This window comes from Neomonachus schauinslandi, chromosome 1, assembly GCF_002201575.2.
Source record: "Neomonachus schauinslandi chromosome 1, ASM220157v2, whole genome shotgun sequence".
Classification (NCBI taxonomy): Eukaryota; Metazoa; Chordata; class Mammalia; order Carnivora; family Phocidae; genus Neomonachus; species Neomonachus schauinslandi.
In genome coordinates, this window is record NC_058403.1 from 3,043,036 (window position 1) to 3,050,363 (window position 7,328).

Genomic DNA, 7,328 nt, shown 5'->3' on the forward strand with positions numbered 1-7,328 from the left:
AAAAAAAAAAAAAAAAAAAAAAAAAAAAAAAGTTGGAAACAGAGCTACCCTATGACCCAGCAATTGGTCGGTATTTACCCCAAAGATACAAATGTAGTGATCCAAAGGGGCACCTGCACCCCGATGTTTATAGCAGCAATGTCCACAATAGCCAAACTGTGGAAAGAGCCCAGATGTCCATCAACACGAATGGATAAAGAAGATGTGGTTCATATATACAAGGAAATACTACTCAGCCATCAAAAATATGAAATCTTGCATTCACAACAATGTGGATGGAACTAGAGGGTATTATGCTACGCGAAATAAGTCAATCAGAGAGACAATTATCATACGATCTAACTCATATGTGGAATTTAAGAAACAAAACAGAGGAGCATAGAGGAAGGGGGTGGAAATAAAACAAGAAGAAATCAGAGAAGGAGACAAACCATAAGAGACTCTTAATCATAGGAAACAAACTGAGGGTTGCTGGAGGGGAGGGCGGTGGGGGGATGGGGTAACTGGGTGATGGGCATCAAGGAGGGCATGTGATGTAATGAGTACTGGGTGTTACATACAACTGATGAATCACTAAACTCTACCTCTGAAACTAATAATACACTATGTATTAATTGAAGTTAAATTTTAAAAAAAGTAAAACGAAAAATTTTTAAAAACCCACTAATTTGAAGGGATACATGTACCCCTATGTTTATAGCAGCATTATCTACAATAGCCAAGATACGGAAGCAGCCCAAATGTCCACTGACTGATGAATGCGTAAAGAAGATGTGGTGTGTGCGCGCGCGCGCGTGTGTGTGTGGAATGGATTATTACTCAGCCATAAAAAAGAATGAAATCTTGCTATTTGCAACAACATGGATCGAGCTAGAGAGTATTATGTTAAGTGAAATAACTCAGTCAGAAAAAGACAAATACCGTATGATTTCACTCATATGTGGAACTTAAGACACAAGCAAAGAGAAGGAGAGAGAGGGAGGCAAACCAAGAAACAGACTCTTAACTACAGAGAACAAACCAATGGTCATCACAGGGGAGGCGGGTAAGGGGATGGGGGAAACAGGGTATGGAGATTAGGGAGTGTACCTGTCATGATGAGCACTGGGTGACTGAAAATAAAAACAAAAAAAGGAATCGTGAGTCCATATTGATATACACACATACATGAATAAATATTGGGGGAAACGGAAAGCTCTAAATTATAGCAGAGTTCCAACCAATGTGTAGAGGCAGATGCAATTCGATCACTGGCAACGAGGACCAGGGACAGTAATCGCTCCTTCAGGTAAGAACCATCATGGAGGCCAATACTAGGTGTGAGAAATAGGAAATGCACATGGTCTCCGAATACCTATCACAAGATACTGCTAATTATAAGGGAAAACAGTAGCTTCACAATGAAGAGACCTGGCAAAAAAACATCCTAACCAAATGGTGAAAATTCACATAATCGGTAATGAGACAAAGAACATCACAGCCCTCCCAGAAAGGACAGATAAAACTTCTGAGTAGTCCTGCCCAATCCTGAGGCTATACTCACAAACCAAAATTGAGGGGCAATCTACAAAGTAACTGGCCAGCAAGCTTCCAAAGTGTCTACATGAGAGAGGCTGATGGACCTCTCCAGAAAGGGAAGTGACAGGTAAATATGTGTGATCCTGAACTGGGTCCTGAGCCCCAAAAATGTTATTTCCTTTTTGCTTTAAAGCTCATTAGTGAGACAACTGGCAAAATTTACATAAAGTCAGAGTGGATAAGAGTATTTTATCAGTTACTTTCCTAATTTTGATAACTGTGCTATGGTTAATTAAGACTACATCCTTGCTTTGAAATGCATACTGAAGTATTTAGCCTAACAGGGGCGTCATGTCTATAACTTACTCTCTCAAGTCTACGTGCACACATACGTGAATATGCATATGCACACACGCGTGCACACACATGGGGAAACGGGGGGGCATAAATTTGGTAAAATGTTAACTCTGGGGAAGGTATATGGGAAATCTTTGTATAATTTTTGCAACGTCTCTATAAGACTGAAATTCAAAGCAAGAAGTTTTTAAAAGTTTAACACTTCCAGGGTTATAAAAAAGATGAGGGTCTCTCCTGGGTTCAAAGAAAGTAAAGGAGGAACGACCAAATGAGCACATTACAAGCTGCAAGAGGCAGTGTAGGGGCTCTGGGGGGGGCCACATGGAGTGGACAGGAGCGATGTGAGAGACTGAGGGTTGCTCCCCACATGGCAGTGCTACTCACTTGTACGAAACATCTCTGTTTTGAGGAGCAAGGGCTGCGATGTTTTGGGGTGTGGTTGCAATACCAGAACTTATTTCAAATGGTCAACAGGCACACAGACACAGCTAAACAAAGTGTGGCCAGAGTCAACAACTGTTGGAGTCCACGTGGTAGGGGATCTACGTTCTACGCTTTCAAACTTTTTGTCTCAAAGTGTTCATAATAAATATTGGGGGAAAATCAGAATTTTGTTCAAAAACATGGATTTTTTTAAAAAGATTTTATTTATTTATTTGACAGGGAGAGCACATAAGCAGAGGGAGCGGCAGAGGGAGAGGGAGAAGCAGGCTCCCCGCTGAGCAGGGAGCCTGACATGGGGCTTGATCCCAGGACCCTGGGATCATGACCTGAGCCGAAGGCAGACGCTTAACCGACTGAGCCACCCAGGTGCCCCTAAAAAACATATGGATTTGCAGTCCTTCTCTCAATCAAAACTGGTTAAAACCACATAATTACTACAATCATTCTAAATGGAAAATTTGACATTTGTGCCAAATGCTTTGAAAACATGTGCTTCCTCTACAATAGAATACCATGCAAGGAATTTTTTTTTTTTTAAAGATTTTTATTTATTTTTTGACAGAGAGAGACACAGTGAGAGAGGGAACACAAGCTGGCGGAGTGGGAGAGGGAGAAGCAGGCTTCCCACAGGGCAGGGAGCCCGATGTGGGGCTCGATCCCAGGACCCTGGGATCATGACCTGAGCCGAAGGCAGACGCTTAACGACTGAGCCACCCAGGCGCCCCCATGCAAGGAATTTTTAAAAAAGGGCCGGGGGGTGGAGGTAACTCTATAACTAACACATACTATTGAGTAAAAACAGGGGCAGAGGGCGCCTGGGTGGCTCAGTTGGTTAAGCGACTGCCTTCGGCTCAGGTCATGATCCTGGAGTCCCGGGATCGAGTCCCGCATCGGGCTCCCTGCTCGGCAGGGAGTCTGCTTCTCCCTCTGACCCTCCTCCCTCTCATGCTCTCTGTCTCTCATTCTCTCTCCCTCAAATAAATAAAATCTTTAAAAAAAAAAAAAACAAGGGCAGAGTAGGAAGGTGACCAACATTCCTACAGGACAGGACACCAAAGAGCTGGAGGGAAGTGCCAGCAGGTGGCGCCATTGGCTATGAGGCTGAAAGGGGTGGCGGAGCCCCAAAAGCAGCACCAGCCCATGGAGGGGTCATCTGCAAATGTGTTACTCCTAACTTGAGGAGCCCCTCTCCAAATTCCACTCCCCAACACAATGCTCCACCACCTCGCGTAGGAACGCTGACTGCTACCTGCAGGCAGGCAGGCAGGCAAACAGCTCCCAGCAGCATTCACCGGGTTCACCCTGCATGACTTCTGGGGCTCAGGAGGAGGCCTCCGTCCACCTGCTCAGATGCAAGCCCTCCAGGCTGCCAGCCAAGCCAGGCACAAGTCACAGTCTGAGCACCTAAGGGAAATCTAGCATTAACTGGGAAATAAACTAAAAACATCCAACCCAAGGATGAGCAGTCAGCAAGCTCATCTTTATCAAAAACTGTTTTGTCAGGCATCATGTAAAAACCAAGGCTAATACGAGATTTAGAAACAATCAATTAATCCCTATTTCTTCCCTCCATTACATAGAAAAATAAGTTCCTATTATGTTCAAACTCAAACAGTGCTAACTTAACTTTTTAACATCACACGGAGCTCGAAGAATTGTCAACCCAACGCACTTATAATACCGTGGTGTTGAAGGGTTGGGCGTAGTTTTTGTCTGTTTTATTTCTACACGTTTCATCCAATAAAAAAAGGATACATCATGTACTGAAGTTGTCACTTTGGCACCTTTTCAAGAGTTCTAGCCAGACTAATACAGAGGAAGAAAACACTATTTTCTGATCCTCATGTACAGAAATATTAAAACTCACCAGTAATTGAAGAAATATAAATTTTTAAATATTAAATTTAAACAAGAGTCTCACACTTAGCTGGCAGAGATGAAGTGAAACCTGGAACCCTGAAGGAGTCCTGAGACTCAGAAACAGTGACTAGTCTGAAGAGCAATTTGACCACCATGTACAATTTGCCATAAAAAAAAATGTTACACTCTTGTCAAAATCAACCTAAGACTATAATGTAGGTGTTGTGACCTTAAAAGCAGATCAAAGTACGAAATGTGGCCCAAATCCAATAGGCAGGCATTTTAATGTTTTTATGCCTTCCTGTCCAGGCAGATGGGAAGAAGTTTAGTTTTTCAGAAAAGAACAGATACTAACGGACTGGTTCAATCCCACTGACTGGTGAAGTCTCTTGTGCTCAGAGAGGTATAATCAGGGAAGGCTCCCATGGGCTGGGAAGCCTTGCATGGGGGGTGGAGGGCAGGCAGAGGCCCTAACAGGGCAGGGCCTGTCTCTCATCACCCCTGCCACGACCCCCCAGCCAATGTGGGTCCCCCACAAGGAAACTCTTGCTTCTCTGAGACGGTTTATTTATTTTTTTAAAGATTTATTTATTTGACAGAGAGAGAGCACGCACAAAAGCAGGGGGAGTAGCAGAGGGAGAGGGAGAAGCAGGCTCCCAGCTGAGCAGTGAGCCCGATGTGGGGCTTGATCCCAGGACCCCGGGATCATGACCTGAGCCGAAGGCAGACGCTTAACCAACCGAGTCACCCAGGCGCACCTGTCTGAGAGGATTTAATGATTGCCTTAGGGGTGGCATTAAGCCCTGGGGAAGATTTAGATTTTAATATTTTTATGTTAAGCTTCAGAATAAACTATGTATTTGACCTTTAAGGTGTTTGTAGTATTTAAGAAAATTTGGCAAATTAATCTTACATTTTAGCCTTGACTCTAAATTTAAAATGTATAATTGGGGCACTTGGGTGGCTCAGTTGGTTCATTATCCAACTCTTGGTTTTGGCTCAGGTCATGATCTCAGGGCCCTGGGATCAAGCCCCACATTGGGCTCCCCGCTCAGCGGAGAGTCTGAAGATTCTCTCCCTCTACTGCTCCCCCCATTTTCTCTCTCCCTCTCAAATAAATAATCTTTAAAAAATAAACAAAATGTATAATTAAGCTTCTGAATTTAGACATGATTTTTTTTTTTTAGTGAAAAGGTATAAGAGAGAAATTTACAGAGACCATAAACATTCTTTATCTGTGCAAGTTTATCAATTGCTAGGCACTCTTCTAGGTCCTGGGAATACAGCAGTGAGCAAAACCAAGTTCTTGACTCTGCAATGCACACTTCCTGGTAGACGGGTTTGGAAAGAACTTGAGATTCATTACGTAAGTAATTTTAAATTATGAGATCTAATTGGAAAGGTTTTGTTTGGTAAGATATTCCAGGTGTTTAAAATGACAATTAAATTTAATACACTTAAGAATAAAAACTAGGAGGGCACCTGGTGGCTCAGTCGGTTCAGCATCCAACTCTTGGTTTCAGCTCAGGTCACGATCTCAGGGTTGTGAGATCGAGCCCCATGTGGGGCTCCATGCTCAGGGGGAAGTGTGCTTGAAATTCTCTCTCTCTCTTTCTCTCCCTCCTCTGTCCCTCCCCCACCCCCGCTTGTGCTCTTTCTCTCCAAAATAAATACATCTTTTTTTAAAAAAGTATTAGGGGAGCCTGGGTGGCTCAGTCGTTAAGCGTCTGCCTTCGGCTCAGGTTATGATCCCGGGGTCCTGGGATCAAGCCCCGCATTGGGCTCCCTGTTCAGCAGGGAGCCTGCTTCTCCCTCTGCTGCTCCCCTTGCTTGTTCTCTCTCTGTCAAATAAACAAATAAAAATTTTTTTAAACTGATATAGTCTGATCATCTTGAGTTGATCAAAGTTTACCTTAAAGTGAAGGTTAAAATTTACCAAGTTATACAGAGAATAATAAAATTTGTAAAGTCCACATAAAACTGTAAGAAAAGAACAGGCCCATAACTTTGTGGCCTAAAAAATGTCAATTTAAAATAATCTCTCGGGGCGCCTGGGTGGCTCAGTCGTTAAGCGTCTGCCTTCGGCTCGGGTCATGATCCCAGGGTCCTGGGATCGAGCCCCGCATCGGGCTCCCTGCTCGGCCGGGAGCCTGCTTCTCCCTCTTCCATTCCCCCTGCTTGTGTTTCCTCTCTGGCTGTCTCTCTGTGTCAAATAAATAAATCTTTAAAAAAAAAAAAAAATCTCTCAAGGGCGCCTGGGTGGCTCAGTCGGTTGAGCGGCTGCCTTCGGCTCAGGTCATGATCTCGGGGTTCTGGGATCAAGCCCCGCATCGGACTCTCCACTCAGTGGGGAGTCTGTTTCTCCCCCTGCCCCTGCTTGTTCTCTCTCTCTCAAATAAATATATAAAATCTAAAAAATAAAATAAAATAATCTCAAATAATCTTTTCTATGCTCAAAAGCCTCACTTCAAAGGGCATTAAAAACTCACAGCAAGAAAAGCTGGATGCTAACAATGTTTTTTAGCCACCTTGATAAAAAATGGAAACAGAACCTATATGTCATCCACAGGGGAATGGTGAAGTCAATTATAGTCACCCGTCATCAATCATTAACAGGATGGTTACATCCAAGAGTGGCCTGGAAAGGGCTCCCAGCAACTGTCCAGTGGAAAGGGAGGCACACATTTGCTGTGCATTCATTCAGTCCACCAATATTTACCACAGGTCATCTCTGTGTTCTAAATGCTGGGGATGGAGATGCAAACAAAACAAGGTCCCCGCTGTCAAGACACGACTTTATAACAATGTCAGAAATGTATTTATGGATTCATCTTGGGAGATGAGACATCTCTCTACTAAGCAGGGTCAGGCCTGGTTAGTACTTGGATGGGAGACATCTCTCTAGTACCAGGTCACCCCATCTAAGAGCATGGGGCCCCCTCCCGCATCCCCTATGAAGTTTGATGGTCTCCGTGGAGGCCCACCGTATTCTTGGTTAGATTTATCCCTAAATATCTTGTGGGTTTTCTCGCTACTGTTCTTTCTGCTGGACTGCTGGGTAAGAAATGCCCCCAGTTTGTGCAGACTAACCTTGTCCCCGCCGGCTTCGCTGGGCTGCCTCTCCTTCTGCTAGTTCACGGACAGCCTAC

At 44.0% G+C, this 7,328-nt stretch overlaps 1 protein-coding gene across 1 annotated transcript in view; it reads right to left on the reverse strand.

Moving 5' to 3' along the window:
• Nucleotides 1–7,328, reverse strand: part of PKNOX1 (PBX/knotted 1 homeobox 1) — a 47,314-nt gene extending 39,986 nt beyond the window's left edge. The window contains exon 1 of the mRNA XM_044913337.1: nt 7,270–7,328. The gene's annotated coding sequence lies outside the window, so the exon portion shown is untranslated. The remainder of the gene's footprint in view (nt 1–7,269) is intronic.